This window comes from Lactuca saligna, chromosome 5 (genome assembly GCF_052625555.1).
Source record: "Lactuca saligna cultivar CGN05327 chromosome 5, ASM5262555v1, whole genome shotgun sequence".
Taxonomy (NCBI): Eukaryota; Viridiplantae; Streptophyta; class Magnoliopsida; order Asterales; family Asteraceae; genus Lactuca; species Lactuca saligna.
Genome location: NC_136421.1, coordinates 317,222,820 through 317,240,917, shown reverse-complemented (window position 1 = coordinate 317,240,917; position 18,098 = coordinate 317,222,820). Strand labels below are relative to the sequence as shown.

General features: G+C 43.3%; 1 pseudogene; it reads left to right on the top strand.

Annotated features, from left to right (window-relative positions):
* Nucleotides 1-12,381: 12,381 nt before the first annotated feature.
* LOC145047107 (dehydrodolichyl diphosphate synthase 2 pseudogene) lies at nucleotides 12,382-13,208 on the top strand (annotated as a pseudogene).
* Nucleotides 13,209-18,098: the final 4,890 nt, after the last annotated feature.

Sequence of the window (18,098 nt, the reverse complement as noted above, 5' to 3'; positions counted from 1 at the left end):
CCTCCTACCTCTAACTCGTATAACATATAAACATAACATCACATACTGTCAGACGTATCTGGGATGTCTGACTACCCTCCGATCCTAACAACCGAACTCTACTACTATCACATATAACATAGCATGCTAGCATATAACGTATCAGGTAGTAGCAAACCTATATTATATCACAGAGACAATCATCTATCATACGTCTCCTACTGATGGACCGACATTGTGGCCTTAGACCCACCGCTACTAGAAGGTAACTCACCTCGAAAGTAGTTGCTGAAGTTTGCTTGCTGAGCGTATGACTGTTGGATCGCAAATCCTCCGGCTATAAACCATAAACATAGGTTAGACACCCATAAATACCCTTAGGTCAAAAGACTGACCCTCCCTTGGTCCAAGGTCAACTCCTTGGTCAAATTCAATGTCCATTAGACTGGACTGGCCGAGTCATGGCATGGACTCGCCGAGTCCTTTTCCTACTAACCCGGTCCTACTCGACCAGTCCTTCTTCCCACTCACCGAATCACCCTTAACTCATGACTTGGGATGATTGAACTGACTCGTGATCCGACTCGCCGAGTTTGAAGAACAACTCGCCGAGTTCCAGGCAATCTTCATAGGACCCGCCGAGTTGTTCATCCAACTCGCCGAGTCTAAGGCCATCTTCATGGAACTCGCCGAGTTCCTCCTTGGGAATCGCCGAGTCCCTATGACCCATTTCCCATATAGGCCAAATCTGAGACATGCAACGCTTCAAAACCATAGATCCATGTTCCTTGAGCATGCTTATCACGTAAAGTTGCAAACTTTACGTGCATGCATGGCCCCATAAGCTCATAAGGCCAAAACCAAACTCTTAATGAGGTCATACACTAAATGGGGACCTCAATCACTTCAACCACATAAGTTTATGCTACTAATTCATCCAATAAGTCCATATTTGAAGTCCTTTCAGATCATTAAGCACCACACATGGAGTTTGGTGTTTTAGGGATTGAAAACCACCAATTTGGGACAAAAATGGTAATTAATGATCTAAAGATCAAGGTAGAGACTTTTCTACCTGAATGGAAGCTTCTCCCTGAGTAGAGTTCGGATCTACTCCTTTCCTTGCACTCTTCAACCACCTCTTTCTTCTTCTAAGCTCCAACCTCCTTTACAAAGCCAAAAACACTCTCAAGAACAATATGGGGGGCTAGGGTCTCGCTCTACTGCTCTTTGGAAGTGCTAGGGACAAAGGAGGCTAAGTTAGAGTGTTTAAATAGGGTGCAAACACCCAGATTAGGGTTTTTGCTCAACCAGGGCCTACTCACCGAGTCTGGGGACCGACTCGCCGAGTCCAAAGTCCAACTCCCGTACCTTATCCCACTCCTACTCGGCGAGTTGGCCCATCAACTCGCCGAGTCCAAGGAAAGATGCATTATTATCATTTATTTATTTTTAAAAGGTAATTATCAAGGAGTACATACCGGGAACCAGGTGCTACAGTTTGTCCAATAGGCACTAAGTCCATAGTTGTCGATGTTATTTGTTAGGCACTAAGTCCATAGCTGCCATGTAACGACCCGTTCCCAGTATGTTGATTTATTGGTAATTATAGTGAGTTTTCAAGAGGGACTCGGCCAGTTCTAGCCTGACTCGCCGAGTAGGGTCGCGCCTGAGGGCACGCGTGAGCCGGGGACTCGGCGAGTCCATATCCCTGACTCGGCGAGTCCATCTGTCTGGGTGAAACCCTAAATTCCCCGGGTTGCCCACTATTTATACCACCTTATAGCCCCCATCCTCGCCTCCCTCACCCTGAGAACGCAGTGATAGAACCCTAATCCTCCCTTGAAGAGCTTATATGTGTTTTGGTGCCATTTTGTGAAGGTGTGAAGAAGGAGAAGAAGGAAGAAGCAAGGAGAAGTGTTGTAGTGCAAAGATCCAAGGCCAAATCAGAGTTAATTGAGGTATTTTCGGAGTTCCATCTTGTTATATGCTTTAAACTTCCATTAGAGCTCTCCTAAGAGCTAGTTGATGCTTGTTCCAAGCCTTACACTTGCATGAACGTCTTATTAAGTCGAAATAGCTATGGATCTGAATGTTGGGGTGTTGTAGAGCCCAAATCTACTGTCTTTTTGGAGTTATATTGCATGATAACCATAGATCTACCCATTTTATGCATCTTTTAGCCTTATTTCCCTTATTCATGAGGTTGTGCACGTAAAGTTGGAAACTTTACGTGGTAAATCAGCTTATTGGACTCAGATCTATCAATTGTATGCATTGGATTCAAACAAAATCGAGTAAAAATCAGTTGCATGGCGGCAACTCGGCGAGTCGGAAGAACGACTCGACGAGTTGGGTCGCGAGTCCCGAGTTCTTCAGTTTTATCAGTGTTGAGTGGACGAGGTGAGTTAGAGAGTGGACTCAGCGAGTTGAGGGTGAACTCAGTGATGGAGGGACTCGGCGAGTTGTTCATCAACTCGGCGAGTCCAAGGCAATCTTCTTAAAGATCAAGAACAACTCGTCGAGTTTGTTCATCCGGCTCGGCGAGTCGGATGAAGATTGTCTGAGTTCTTGGATCAAGAGGGTACTCGTCGAGTCGATGCCAGACTCGACGAGTAGCAGCGAGTAAGAGTGAAAAGTGAGAGTAGGACTCGGCGAGTTGGGTGGCCCTAACTCGGCGAGTCAGCCCAAAAGAGAGTTGACTTTGACCGAGGGTAAAAGAGTCATTCTACCCCAAGCGCAGTGTTTAGTATTTGATTGAGTGTGTTTATGGACTTGTAGCCGAGGAGATTCAGGAGCAGCAGCCGTTAGCTTCTCGAGCCACACACTCATCAGCCAGCTTACGAGGTGAGTTTTCTTCCAGTAGGAACGGGTCTAAGGCCACAATGTCGGCCCGTTCAGTTAGCAGTAGTTTCCGGATTTAGGTCCGATGCAGCAGTTAGTATGTTCGATGCCTTCATGGTTCGAACAAGATTTGTGTGCTAGGTTTTATGTGTTAAGTATTATGTGTTCCGGGCCACGGCCCGATGTAGCATGTCGTATATGTGTTATGCTAGTTGATGTGTTATGCTATGCCATGTTCAGTCAGACAGTTCCAGACTTCGGTCCGATGCAGTTAGTTCCGGACTTCGGTCCGATGCAGGGGACAAGGTCCCAGTCAGTTCCGGACTTCGGTCCGATGCAGGGGACAAGGTCCCAGTCAGTTCCGGACTTCGGTCCGATGCAGTTAGTTCCGGACTTCGGTCCGATGCAGGGGACAAGGTCCCAGTCAGTTCCGGACTTCGGTCCGATGCAGTTTCCGGGCTTCGGCCCGATGCAGTGGGCAAGGCCCAATATGTGTTTATATGTTATTGTATGGTATGTGGTAGTTTGGGGGAGCTCACTAAGCTTCGTGCTTACAGTTTCAGTTTGGTTTCAGGTACTTCCGCAAGCAAAGGGAAGAGCTCGGGGTGACAGCATCGCACACACCACAACATAGCTTTTATCCTGGGGATGTCTTTTGATGTTTTGGATTGATGTTGTATGATACAGTTTTCCGCACAATATTTTATTATGTTTTGGGGATACATCACGTATGTTTTATGTTATGATACTTATATTATGGTTTTGATTATATTGAAAAACGAAAATTTTTGGGTCGTGTTTTTGGGTCGTTTCAAGTTGGTATCAGAGCCCTGGTTTGAGGGATTCGGATACACTTCCGGGTGTACCTGAACTCAAACTAAGGGAAATAAAAGATTTTAGAAAAATAAAAATGTGTTACAAAAAGAATTTTGAAAGCACTTAGAAAGAAAGAATTATTTTTAACAAGATAGAGGTGTGTGCATGCGGTCAGCCGAGCTCAAGTAAGTACTCCCAAATTATCCATACAAGTTATTTGTTCAGTTTCAGTTTCAGTAGAACAGCATGCTAGTATAGGGCTAAGGATCTAGGAGAATGCCTTATGTGCCTGCTTATGTGTTACAGCTTTATGAGTATTGCATGCTAGAATTGAGTAGACAGTAGTAGGATAGCCTGTTTAGGTTATGCCTGATAGTATGAGCTTAGCATCCTATGCTAGTGCAGTTTCTTGTTATAAGAATAGTTTTGCCTGAGTCTGTTTCCCTTGTCCGAATGCTGCTTGCTTCGTGCTTGGTGGGGTTCTGAGTAGTGGGAGTTAGCCATTAGGTGAACACGTCACACCACATGTAATCAGGTTTGAATAATCCCAGAGTGCTGGAATTGGCCCTATTGCGCAGCTCTTGTTTGAGTCCAACCGTTGTAGGGACGGATCTTTTACTTGAAGGATTATATGATCCTCATCACATGTGATGGTGTTTAGGTGGTGGCTAGCTGGCATTATGAGGAGACCTACAACAGCTGAGGACCAGTCGTGTTGAGCTTGAGGTTTCCCTAGGGCAAGCCTAGGATGAGAGTAGCAGAGAATGGCAGTAGTAGAAGTGACTTGGTGGAGTCAAGGCAGTTCTTGAGGAAAGTACGGATAGATGTGGAAGGTAGTATGGGCCCGTACTACTGAAAGCAGAGGATCCGTACTCGAATCAAGGAAGGCCAAGACAAGACCAGGAAGCTAGTAGTAGTATCATGATCCCTTGAGATATTTCAGTGTTCTAATGTTGTTATGAAATGTTTCAGAATGGTAGTTTTGCGTCCGAGACCAGCAGTCGGCAGCTCAGATACCGGAGGGGGATCAGGATCGGGATCAGGCCCGGAGGTCGGGCAGATGGATGAGCAGACTAGAGAGTTCCTTTCTTCTGAGGTTACCCGCATCATACTGGAGCAGACTCATGTGATCTTCGGTTCGATCAAGGAGGGTATTTTAGAGCTGATGGATGAGAGATTGAGTACTTTCCGTGCTGAGATGGCGGCCGTGATGGGGTCGCGCACACTTACGTTCAGGGAGTTCAGGGCATGCGGGGCTCCAGACTATCATGGGGCGCGGGACCCCATAGCGAGTACTAGATGGTTGGCGGATGTGGCCAACGCTTTCCGCACTAGCAGGTGTCCCAAGGGGGACAAGGTCAGATTGGCATCCTGTCTTCTGAAGGACAGGGCACGGGATTGGTGGGAGGAGGTCGGACATGCCATCGGGGATGATGCGGCGTTGGATGCCATGACCTGGGCTGATTTCTCTACCAGGTTCAGGGCGGAGTTTGCACCAGTCATTGAGGTGCAGCAGTTAGCTAGGGAGTTTCAGGACCTTACCCAGACTACAAAGACAGTGGCGGAGATCACCGCCAAGTTCAGGGAGAGGGCCCTTCTTGTTCCTCAGTATGCAGCCGATGAGGAAATGAAGAAGGCCCGTTATCATGAGATGTTGCGGAGTAACATCCGCATGTTTGTGAGCCGGTCCAGTTGTAAAACGCTGGACGACATGATTGCCAGAGCTAGAGAGAGGGAGATTGATCTCGAGATGGAGAAGAAGAGGAAACCGGAGGCGGTTTCGGGTTCAGGCAGTGTGGGCAAAAAGCCCAAGGTTTTAGATCACAGGTCTAGGGGTCAGCAGAGCCACGGTCGGTGTGGCAAGTGTGGGAGATTGCACGAGGGGGCGTGCAAGGCAGGGAGTTCCGGCTACTACAAGTGCGGTCGGACTGGGCATTTGAGTAGGGATTGTACGGCCCCTGCTACTACGGTTACAACATCAGATCTGATTTGCTTTCAGTGCAATCAGAGGGGACATAAAAGGTCCCAGTGTCCTAGTTTAGCTGCAGCAGGGAAGGTGGTTGCACCTGCCCCTGCCACCTTGAGGATTGCGGATGGCCGGCAGGGCCGAGTTGATGCGCCAGTGGCGAAGAGCAGGGCATTTCAGATGACAGCAGAGGAGGCGCGAGCGACTCCTGATGTGGTGACGGGTATGAATCTTTCCTTCATCTTTAATTGTTATTACATCGTTTGAATATTACTTGATGATATGTTTTATTTAGGGTCGTTCTTGGTGAACGGCATCCCTGCTTTGGTATTGTTCGATTCGGGGGCCACCCGATCATTTGTATCGCTTGCGCTTAGCAAGAGATTTAGCAGAGCTCCAGGGGAGATGGATTGTCCACTAGAGGTTGAGATAGCAGATGATAGGACCGTGAGGGTCGGCAGAGTGCATAGAGGGTGTTCCCTCCAGATATTTGAGGAGCAGTTTTCAGTGGACCTGGTTCCTATTCCCCTGCGTGGGAATAAAGTTATTATGGGCATGGATTGGCTCAGCCCCAATGGGGCGGTGATTGATTGTGAGCTTCAGCTAGTGAGGGTTCGCACTCCCAGTGGGGGAGAGATAGTGATTCAGGGCGAGAGGCCCCAGCGAGGACCGATCTTTTGTTCCGCCGCAAGGGCGAAGCGCTATGTTCAGCAGGGTTGCGCCGGTTTTGTAGCTTACGTCTTGGATGCCCGGGAGAAGGGCAAGACGACGATTGATGATGTTCCTATTGTTCGTGACTACCCGGATGTGTTTCCCGAGGATTTGCCGGGGATACCTCCAGAGAGGCAGGTTGAGTTCAGGATCGACCTAGTTCCTGGTGCGGCTCCGATAGCCAAAGCACCGTATCGACTTGCTCCTCCTGAGATGCAGGAGTTGTCTACACAGCTTCAGGAGCTGTTAGACAAGGGTTTCATTCGGCCGAGCAGTTCGCCTTGGGGAGCGCCGATCTTATTTGTGAGGAAGAAGGATGGGTCGCATCGTATGTGCATTGATTATCGGGAGTTGAACAAAGTAACGGTGAAGAACCGTTACCCACTTCCGAGGATAGACGACTTGTTTGATCAGCTTCAGGGAGCGTCTTGGTTCTCCAAGATCGATCTACGCTCCGGTTATCATCAGATGAGGGTTAGAGATGAGGATGTACAGAAGACTGCTTTCAGGACCCGGTATGGTCATTATGAGTTCGTGGTGATGCCATTTGGGCTCACCAATTCCCCAGCCGCGTTCATGGATCTCATGAACCGCGTGTGCAGACCGATGCTGGATCGGTCAGTGATAGTGTTCATAGATGACATCTTGGTGTATTCCAAGACACAGGGGCAGCACGAGGAGCACCTGCGGGAGGTGTTGGAGACTTTGAGGAGGGAGAGACTTTTCGCAAAGTTCTCCAAGTGTGAGTTCTGGTTGCGCGAGGTGCAGTTTCTTGGTCATCTCGTCAACCAGAAGGGTATTTTGGTAGATCCGGCCAAGATTGAGGCCGTGATGCAGTGGGAGGTCCCAAGGTCTCCATCTGAGATTCGGAGCTTCCTGGGGTTGGCAGGGTACTATCAGAGATTTATTCAGGACTTCTCCAAGATAGCAGTGCCGCTCACCCGACTAACCAAGAAGTCGGTGGTTTTTCGTTGGGGGCCTGAGCAGCAAGCGGCGTTCGAGACTCTCAGGCAGAGATTGTGCGAGGCTCCGATCCTTACCTTGCCAGAAGGAGTAGAGGATTTCGTAGTCTATTGTGATGCATCGATCACAGGTATAGGAGCAGTATTGATGCAACGAGGCCATGTAGTAGCTTATGCCTCGAGACAGTTGAAGCCTCACGAGGCTAATTATCCTACCCACGATTTGGAGCTGGGGGCAGTTGTGTTTGCCCTCAAGATTTGGAGACATTACCTTTATGGGGTCCGCTGTACTATATACACGGATCACAAGAGTTTGCGATATCTTATGGATCAGCCGAGTTTGAACATGAGGCAGAGGAGATGGTTAGACGTGCTGAAGGACTATGACTGTGAGATCCTTTATCATCCAGAGAAGGCCAATGTGGTGACCGATGCCTTGAGCCGCAAGGTGTCGACGGCCCCTATCAGAGATCTGTGTATGAGGATGACAGTGATCACTCCATTGTTGGAGCGGATCAAGGAGGCTCAGATGGAGGGCCTCAAGGAGGAGAGGCAGAAGTGCGAGAGGATAGTGGGCCGAGTAGCTTCATTTGATTATGACAGTCGGGGTTTGTTGACGCTTCATGGTAGGGTGTGGGTACCGTACTGGGGTGGGGTACGGCAAGTATTGATGGACGAGGCTCATAAGTCTCGATTTTCTATCCACCCAGGAGCGACGAAGATGTATCGAGATCTTCGATCTGATTATTGGTGGCCCTGCATGAAGCGAGACGTCGCTTGGTATGTGGAGAGATGTTTGACATGCCGGAAAGTCAAGGCGGAGCACCAGAGACCTCGCGGCAAGATGCAGCCGTTAGACATTCCCGTGTGGAAATGGGAGGACATCACCATGGATTTTGTCACCAAACTCCCCAAGACCGCACGCGGGGTGGACTCGATATGGGTAGTAGTGGATCGGTTGACGAAGAGTGCCCATTTTATTCCGATTCAGGAGAGTATATCGGCGGAAAAGTTAGCCGATATCTATGTGCGAGAGATTGTGGCACGTCATGGAGTGCCGGTATCGGTGGTGTCGGACCGAGATGTTTGTTTCACGTCCAGATTCTGGAAGCGATTCCACGACGAGATGGGTACTCGTCTCCATTTCAGCACCGCTTTTCATCCTCAGACTGACAAGGCAGAGCGAGAGGACGATTCAGACTCTCGAGGACATGCTTAGGGCATGTGTTTTAGATTTTGGGGGCAGTTGGGATACGTATCTTCCGTTAGCGGAATTCTCGTATAACAACAATTATCATGCGAGTATTGATCGACCTCCTTTTGAGATGTTATATGGCAGGAAGTGCAGGACCCCGATTTGTTGGGGCGAGGTCGGTCAGCGAGTTATAGGGAGCATCGAAGTGGTGCTCAAGACGACGGAATTGATCCAGCAGGTCCGTAGTAGGCTGCAGACTGCGCAGAGTCGGCAGAAGAGCTACGCCGACAGGAGGCGTTCGGACTTGGAGTTCCAGGTGGGAGATATGGTTCTTCTGAAAGTCTCACCTTGGAAAGGTGTCATTAGGTTCCGGAAGAGGGGAAAATTGGGCCCCAGATTTATTGGTCCTTTCAGGGTTTTGGCCCGGGTGGGTCGGGTTGCTTATCGGTTAGATCTCCCTGAGGAGCTTAGTCAGATACACAACACCTTCCACGTGTCGCAGTTAAGGAAGTGTTTGGTGGATGAGACGGCAGTCGTTCCTTTAGAGGATATCCAGGTTGATAGCGGCCTGAATTATATCGAGAAGCCGGTTGCGATTCTGGAACGGAAGACCAAGACCTTGAGGAACAAGGTAATTCAGCTAGTAAAGGTGCAGTGGCAGCACCGGAAGGGGTCTGAATGGACGTGGGAGGCTGAAGAGGAAATGAGAGCGCACTACCCGGAGTTATTTGCAGATCCAGCCGTAGCAGACTTCGAGGACGAAGTCTGAGACAAGTGGGGGAGAATTGTAACGACCCGTTCCCGGTATGTTGATTTATTGGTAATTATAGTGAGTTTTCAAGAGGGACTCGGCGAGTTCTAGCCTGACTCGCCGAGTAGGGTCGCGCCTGAGGGCACGCGTGAGCCGGGGACTCGGCGAGTCCATCTGTCTGGGTGAAACCCTAAATTCCCCGGGTTGCCCACTATTTATACCACCTTATAGCCCCCATCCTCGCCTCCCTCACCCTGAGAACGCAGTGATAGAACCCTAATCCTCCCTTGAAGAGCTTATATGTGTTTTGGTGCCATTTTGTGAAGGTGTGAAGAAGGAGAAGAAGGAAGAAGCAAGGAGAAGTGTTGTAGTGCAAAGATCCAAGGCCAAATCAGAGTTAATTGAGGTATTTTCGGAGTTCCATCTTGTTATATGCTTTAAACTTCCATTAGAGCTCTCCTAAGAGCTAGTTGATGCTTGTTCCAAGCCTTACACTTGCATGAACGTCTTATTAAGTCGAAATAGCTATGGATCTGAATGTTGGGGTGTTGTAGAGCCCAGATCTACTGTCTTTTTGGAGTTATATTGCATGATAACCATAGATCTACCCATTTTATGCATCTTTTAGCCTTATTTCCCTTATTCATGAGGTTGTGCACGTAAAGTTGGAAACTTTACGTGGTAAATCAGCTTATTGGACTCAGATCTATCAATTGTATGCATTGGATTCAAACAAAATCGAGTAAAAATCAGTTGCATGGCGGCAACTCGGTGAGTCGGAAGAACGACTCGACGAGTTGGGTCGCGAGTCTCGAGTTCTTCGGTTTTATCAGTGTTGAGTGGACGAGGTGAGTTAGAGAGTGGACTCAGCGAGTTGAGGGTGAACTCAGTGATGGAGGGACTCGGCGAGTTGTTCATCAACTCGGCGAGTCCAAGGCAATCTTCTTAAAGATCAAGAACAACTCGTCGAGTTTGTTCATCCGACTCGGCGAGTCGGATGAAGATTGTCTGAGTTCTTGGATCAAGAGGGTACTCGTCGAGTCGATGCCAGACTCGACGAGTAGCAGCGAGTAAGAGTGAAAAGTGAGAGTAGGACTCGGCGAGTTGGGTGGCCCCAACTCGGCGAGTCAGCCCAAAAGAGAGTTGACTTTGACCGAGGGTAAAAGAGTAATTCTACCCCAAGCGCAGTGTTTAGTATTTGATTGAGTGTGTTTATGGACTTGTAGCCGAGGAGATTCAGGAGCAGCAGCCGTTAGCTTCCCGAGCCACACACTCAGCAGCCAGCTTACGAGGTGAGTTTCCTTCCAGTAGGAATGGGTCTAAGGCCACAATTCCGGCCTGTTCAGTTAGCAGTAGTTTCCGGATTTAGGTCCGATGCAGCAGTTAGTATGTTCGATGCCTTCGTGGTTCGAACAGGATTTGTGTGCTAGGTTTTATGTGTTAAGTATTATGTGTTCCGGGCCACGGCCCGATGTAGCATGTCGTATATGTGTTATGCTAGTTGATGTGTTATGCTATGCCATTTTCAGTCAGACAGTTCCGGACTTCGGTCCGATGCAGTTAGTTCCGGACTTCGATCCGATGCAGGGGACAAGGTCCCAGTCAGTTCCGGACTTCGGTCCGATGCAGGGGACAAGGTCCCAGTCAGTTCCGGACTTCGGTCCGATGCAGTTAGTTCCGGACTTCGGTCCGATGCAGGGGACAAGGTCCCAGTCAGTTCCGGACTTCGGTCCGATGCAGTTTCCGGGCTTCGGCCCGATGCAGTGGGCAAGGCCCAATATGTGTTTATATGTTATTGTATGGTATGTGGTAGTTTGGGGGAGCTCACTAAGCTTCGTGCTTACAGTTTCAGTTTGGTTTCAGGTACTTCCGCAAGCAAAGGGAAGAGCTCGGGGTGACAGCATCGCACACACCACAACATAGCTTTTATCCTGGGGATGTCTTTTGATGTTTTGGATTGATGTTGTATGATACAGTTTTCTGCACAATATTTTATTATGTTTTGGGGATACATCGCGTATGTTTTATGTTATGATACTTATATTATGGTTTTGATTATATTGAAAAACGAAAATTTTTGGGTCGTGTTTTTGGGTCGTTTCATGCCAATGTTTACTCACATCATCTTTTATCTATCATCATTCATCTACCCATCTCATACCCAACATACTTGTATATTTAAAATACGTATATAGTTCATATCATTTAAAACATGTATAAAAAAACGTTCATCCATCATAGCCAACAAATATTCAGATAATATGCACATATAGCACGTAGTTTATATAAAATATTTCATATTTATGTGTAAGATGAAAGTAACTATGTACTCACCTGAGAAGGTGGTGAGTTGGTACTCGGACATCGCTTCGTTTACTTTAAAATAATTTCCTTCGATGAAACCTAGTATTATTACCACTAGATTTTAGTCTAATATTTATCGTGATTGATTATTAGTCTTATTATTATTATTATTATTATTATTATTATTATTATTATTATTATTATTATTATTATAAGCGTTTAAACAATGCTTTTCAACCACTATGTACAGACAGGGGCCAGACATAAAACACTGGAGGGCAGGACCATTTTGGCGTATAGCACTTCTGAAATCCAACAACCCTATACGGCCCTTTAAACCAGATTCCCCGTACTGCGAGTAGTTAAAAATATATTATAATGACACTTATATAAGTCATAATAATAAATCAAATATTTATTATAAATTTATAATAACAATACTAATTTTAAATAGACAAAACTTCAAAAATGGTCCCTGTGGTTTCCGAAAATATCAAGTTTAGTCCCTAAGTTCAAAAAACCTCACAGATGGTCCCTGTTGTTTCAAAACTTTTAACAAATAGTCCTTTTTGCTAACTCTGTTAGCTTTTGACCGTTAAGTGAAGAACATTTCTGTCTTTTCACTACTACAGGGACCATTTTTGAAGTTGTGCCCTTATCTCTCTCTTTTTCTTTCTTTCTTTCTTTCTTTCTTTTCTCTCTCTCTCTCTCTCTCTCTCTCTCTCTCTCTCTCTCTACAGATTCCTGCACAAATCTTGTGAAAACGATTGTGGAGTTTTTCCTTCATCTCCCTCCAATCTACATCCTTGAAACTGAAAACCCTCTTTCATAATTCTATCTCTTTCCCTTTCCTCGCTCTTGCCTTTCAAACCCCTTTTCTTTATCAATCAACACCCCCGTCATCATTTAATCACCAACGACCAATATGTCAGAGCTAGAATCACTTCGTTTAAGGAACCGGTTATTACTCCGGTGGGACTCCATCACGAGTTAATGTTGAAGCATGTTGAAGTTATCATTGACGGAAACAGAAGATGGGATCGGTCAAGAGGATTGATACCTCAGCCGAGCTACTTGACATGTGTCAGAGCATTGAAGGTCGAGGTGGATCTGTGTCGTAAGTGGGGAATCCAAGTTCTTATAGTCTTCGCCTTCTCGTCTAACAATTGGTTAAGACCCAAAGTATGTGTAATATCGAAATTGGATTCCAATTTCATAAGAACTGTATGGGTTCAATTGATTGATTGGTTGTGTTTATGTAGGTCGAAGTTGATTTCTTAATGAGACTGCTTGAAAACACATTAAAAGATGAAGTTGCTTCTATGTTGATATAAGTGACTAATTTCCACCGCTTTGAATAAGTTTTCGTTCAATTTCAATCCACTTTCAAAATGGAATTCTGATGAAAAGGATGAAACTCGAGTTTCTGTCATTGGAGACGTATCTAAGCTTCCACAATCATTACGAGATTTCAATATTACACATTGTGAGAACCATATTCTTGGTAACTTACGAGTCACGATGGGTGGTTCTTGATGGCTGCTACGGTCCAAGGGTAAAGGATAAAGGTTGTTGGGTATATGTGGTGGTGTTCTGTGGCCGAATGGTGGATTGACGGTGGCGTTTGGTGGCCGGAGATGGCAGTTGGTGAGCTTCTCCTCTCGCTTTTCCAGCACAACAATGGAGAGAGAGAGAAAGAGAGAGAGAGATACCTTTAATATTAAATAATATATATATATATATATATATATATATATATATATATATATATATATATATTTTAAATAAGGGCAAAACTTCAAAAATGATCCATGTAGTAATGAAAAGATAGAAATGTCTTTCACTTAACGGTCAAAAGCTAACGTAGTTAGCGAAAAGGACCATTTGTTAAAAGTTTTGAAACCATAGGGACCATCTGTGAGGTTTTTTAAACTAGGGACTAAACTTGATATTTTCGGAAACCACAGGGACCATTTTTGAAGTTTTGTCTTTTAAATATAAACTATATTTAAAATAGGGTAAGCATAACTTACTTACAAGAGGATTTTAGCTAGGATTCGGGCTCTGCAGGGGCAGAACTTCGTCGTTGAATCTTTCTAAGAAAGATTTGTGCAGCGTTTCAGCGCTCACCTTACTATATACTAAAAATTACAGAAAGAGAAGTCGAATCACGAGGGACCGAAATGCTCGGGGGATAAGGAGAGAAAGACTCTTGAATCAAGAGAATGGTACAAGAAATATGAGAGCCCAATGCTCTTATTTATAGTAATTGAATTTTCAAAAACTACCCTCCATAATTACTTAATGAACTTTTAGTTATATAAACAACTAAACACCCCTCTATAATACTATTTTAAATGGATTTAATGATATTTGTACTAAACTAATGTCGAAAGAACTCAATATTAGTCTTATAATTACCGCATCGTTGATACCTTTCTAAGATATATACATATGTGTATATATATATATATATATATATATGTGTGTGTGTGTGTGTGTGTGTGTGTGTGTGTACGTATATATGATTTATACTTTATTTTAATACGTAAATATGTTATTATAATTTGTAACACGTTCATACGAACTCCGTTTTTTACGTTCTTTATATCCACGAGTAGGCGGAGATATACTCTACAAATTTCGTTTAGACTCCGTCGGCTAGTTTTGACTTTATTTTTAAAATTATATTTTTAACAGGCCGGGACAGGATTGGTCCGTTAAAATCTCATAATTTCTTCATCCGATGTCCATTTTCGTCTGTCTTTTTATTGTTATGCTACTAATAACGAGATCTTCGATTCTCTTTAAGTTGTGTCGGCTAAAAACCGCTCGATCTAATACTCGAACTTCGGGCTGTACACCGCTAAGCCGAAACTTCGAAAAATCATAACTTCCTCATAAGAAGTCAGATTTAGGTGTTCTTTTTATGGACACTCCCAGGTTAACATATTCTACGAATTTCATTTAGATTACTAAGGCTAAAAGTATCTCTATCATAAATTTACTATTTACGTCTTCCCGGTGCCGTGCCGGTTCCGTCGCGAAATTTCGACGGGTCATAACTTCTTCGTTATAACTCGGATTTCGGCGCTCTTTATATGTATGGAACCCTTGAGACACATTTTACAACTTGGTTAAGATTATTTATTCTAAATAATCTTTTGTTGAAAAGTCGTTTTCGACTCCTATTATCTCTAAATTGACTAGCCCGGATCTACGGGTGTTACATATAGGATGTTAATTGCTTGTGTGACTCTTGCATGTGTTTGACAAAATGTTTCGCCTATGTTTGATCATCCCTTTCCTTGGAATAGTTTGGTTTCGATTAAAGTTAACATCACGGTTTGGAGGTTATCTTTAAATCAGATTCCTTTGAGAAATAACTTGGTTCATAGAGGTTTTGGAGATTAATTTCTTTTTATGTCCGTTTGTGATGAGTTTTTGAAATCGTTAACCATTTATTTTTTGGTAATCATATGGTTGTTGCTTTGTTTAATAAGATAGCAATGTGGTGGAATAATTTTATTTCGACACTTAACTCATTTGAAGATTGTTCATCTTGGTTTGGTATACTTTAGTTGTAGTCTTCATGTAAGATGTATTTGTAAGGAGTCTTCTTCACAAATCGGTGGTTCATTTGGTTAGTTAGAAATTCTAAGACCGGACGGAGCATCTCGGGAATGGGCTGCGGGAGGCGTTCCCGCACATAAGAACACTGCTACGTGACCACATGAATGGTGGTGCGGGAGCCAGTTGCCGCACTCTTTCTCCGATTCCTATTGGTCGATTTTTTTTGGTAACAGTAATAAGATTGGTGTATATATATATATATATATATACACACACACACACACACACATACATTTTGACCCATTTCTACATATTCTTTCCAACAAAATCTTCGTCATCCAATTCGACAGCTCAAGAAGAGACATTATTTGTCGGTTTCGTCATAGCGAAGACAAATGCATATTTCAAAACCTACGAGGCCAAAGTTGACGTCCACGAAATAAACCAAGAAAACCTCCGTTGCATAGAAATCGCGAAGCCGGACACAATTATTTTATAGAAAACTACTTTGCAGATGATGTTGTGTACGCTGAACGTCTCAACGAAGTTGACGTCCACGAAATAAACCAAGAAAACCTCCGTTCCAATGGAAGCGAGATGTTAGAAGCAAAAAAAAGTTTTTTTTTTCTTTGCAATTCAAAAATGCATGACCGTAATTCGTCAGTTAGCATATGACATGGGCACAGAAAAATGGGACGAGTATTTGAGGATGTCCAAGTGTACCATACATGAATCTGCATACAAGTTCTCCAAGGCTATTACTTTGGTTTACGGGCAGGGGTGGATCCAAGGGGATCCCGGGATACCCCTCAAATTTTTTTTCGGTAGTGTAATTTTTGTTTACGTATCCCTCAAAAAAAAAAAAAAAATTCGGTATAATATATATATATATATATATATATATATATATATATATATGCATCCCTCAACTTATAAATACAAACAAACAATTGGTTTGTTGGTTAAGGTGTTGACTTATTCAAGCAAATGTCTCAAGTTCTATTCTTGCTTCTTACATATTCTTTGTTTATTTTTCCCACCTATTCTATCCCACATCGCTAAACACATGTAAACTCAACCATTTTTTCTATTATATAAACCTGTTATGCTCATGCTTTATTTGATATCTACTTTGAGTCCCACATCGATTCAAGTATCAAAATATACTTCAAATTCATGTTTATATAACAAGACTTGAGGTTAGCTAAGGATTTGATTAAAATTTGGGTTTAAAATCGAAACCGAACCCGGGAAACCCAAGTCCCAGGAAAAAAATTAGGTTACCCTAAAAAAAATTGGGATACCCCTTTACTTTGGTCCTGGCTCCGCTACTATTACGTGCAACAATATTTGCACAAACTATTAATGATGTCCACAATTATACACGGTGCATGAAAGCAAGCATGAGTTCCCATGAATGCTAAGTAGTATCTGCATTGGGCTTGGACATTGTGTCCCAATGCATGACATGGTTAGTACATGCGTGGCAAACATAAAGAGCCGATGATTATTCTAGAAGCAATAGCATCACATGATCTTTGGATATGACATGCATTCTTTGGTGCAACTAGTGCAAACAACGACATCAATGTTCTGGACCAGTCGTCGGCATTCAACAATATCTACATTGGAAAGTTACACGATATACCTTTTCAAGCAAAATGGGTAGCATATAAGCGCATATACTATCTTACTGATGGTATATATCATACCTTATCTGTTTTGTGAAATCGTTTACATGCCCGAATGATGAAAAAGAAAAAAGTTTAAAGAGGCACAAGAGTCAAGTAGGAAGGACGTGGAGCGAACATTTGGTGTACTCAAGAGGTATTGACAAGTACTAGTAGTTGGGGCAGGATCATATGAAATGACAAGGTTGCAACATGTAATCTATGCGCGCATCATATTACATAATATGGTTCTTGAAGACGAAGGAATAACGATATGCTGATACAACGAAACTGAAGTTTTGCCAAATGTCGAAGGAGTAGTCGTTGGTATGAAAGAGTATAGGGGAAATAGAAGAGAAGTATATGATTGCGATATTCACGCCCTTCGTGCAAATTTGATGGAACACGTTTACATGACCCACATTCACCAGCAGACAGAGTGTTGACACGATGATTTTTTTTGACGAATTAGATAAGAATTCAGATATCTTCGTCGAGGGCGAGGATGTCGATGACGATGACAATAATGATGATGACAAGGACAACGATTTCGAGTGACATAATTTGTTTTTTTTTAAATTTGGATATTAATTATGTTTTTTAGGTTGTGTTTTTTTTTTTTTTAATATTTATTGTTTTCTAGTTGTTTTTATTTATTTATTTAATCTTGCTTGTTTTGAATGTATCCTTTTATGTAAGTTTTATTTGAATGAAGTGTTTTTAATTTTAATTAATTTTTATGTTTACTAATTATTTTTTTAAAATTATATTAATTTTTTATATTTAAATTTTAAAAAGAATAAATGATTATTCTCGTAAACACCCTAAATTTTGGTGAGAGAAAAAAGAGCGTGAGAAAATCTGATGTGACAAACAAAAAGTGAAAGATCATTCTCGCACACACCTTTGTGTTTATAGTTTTTTTATTCTACTCGGATCAAGAAGGGGGATTTGTGAAATAAAATTCTTACCCAATACTTTTTGTTGGTGTCTAATAGAATTAGAAGGAGAAAATTTAACTGTGTTGGTTGTTTTTTCAAACTTATGTTGGTGGATATGTGTTTTTTGATTTCTTCTTATGGTGTGTGGCTTTGTTCTCGGTAGTTCTTTAGTAATTGTACTAATAAAATCTGCTGATCGAAAATTAATGGCTAAAAAAACCACTAGATTGTTATACATAAACTATTTCGAACCAAAAATTATACTAAATAAATCTTTTTGGATCATAGTTGTAATTTTAGCAATACCTCATGGACGAGATATGTAATTTAATCTTATAAAGTAAAAACATCAAAATCGTTCCTTCCCGGTTTTTTCCAAACTTGAT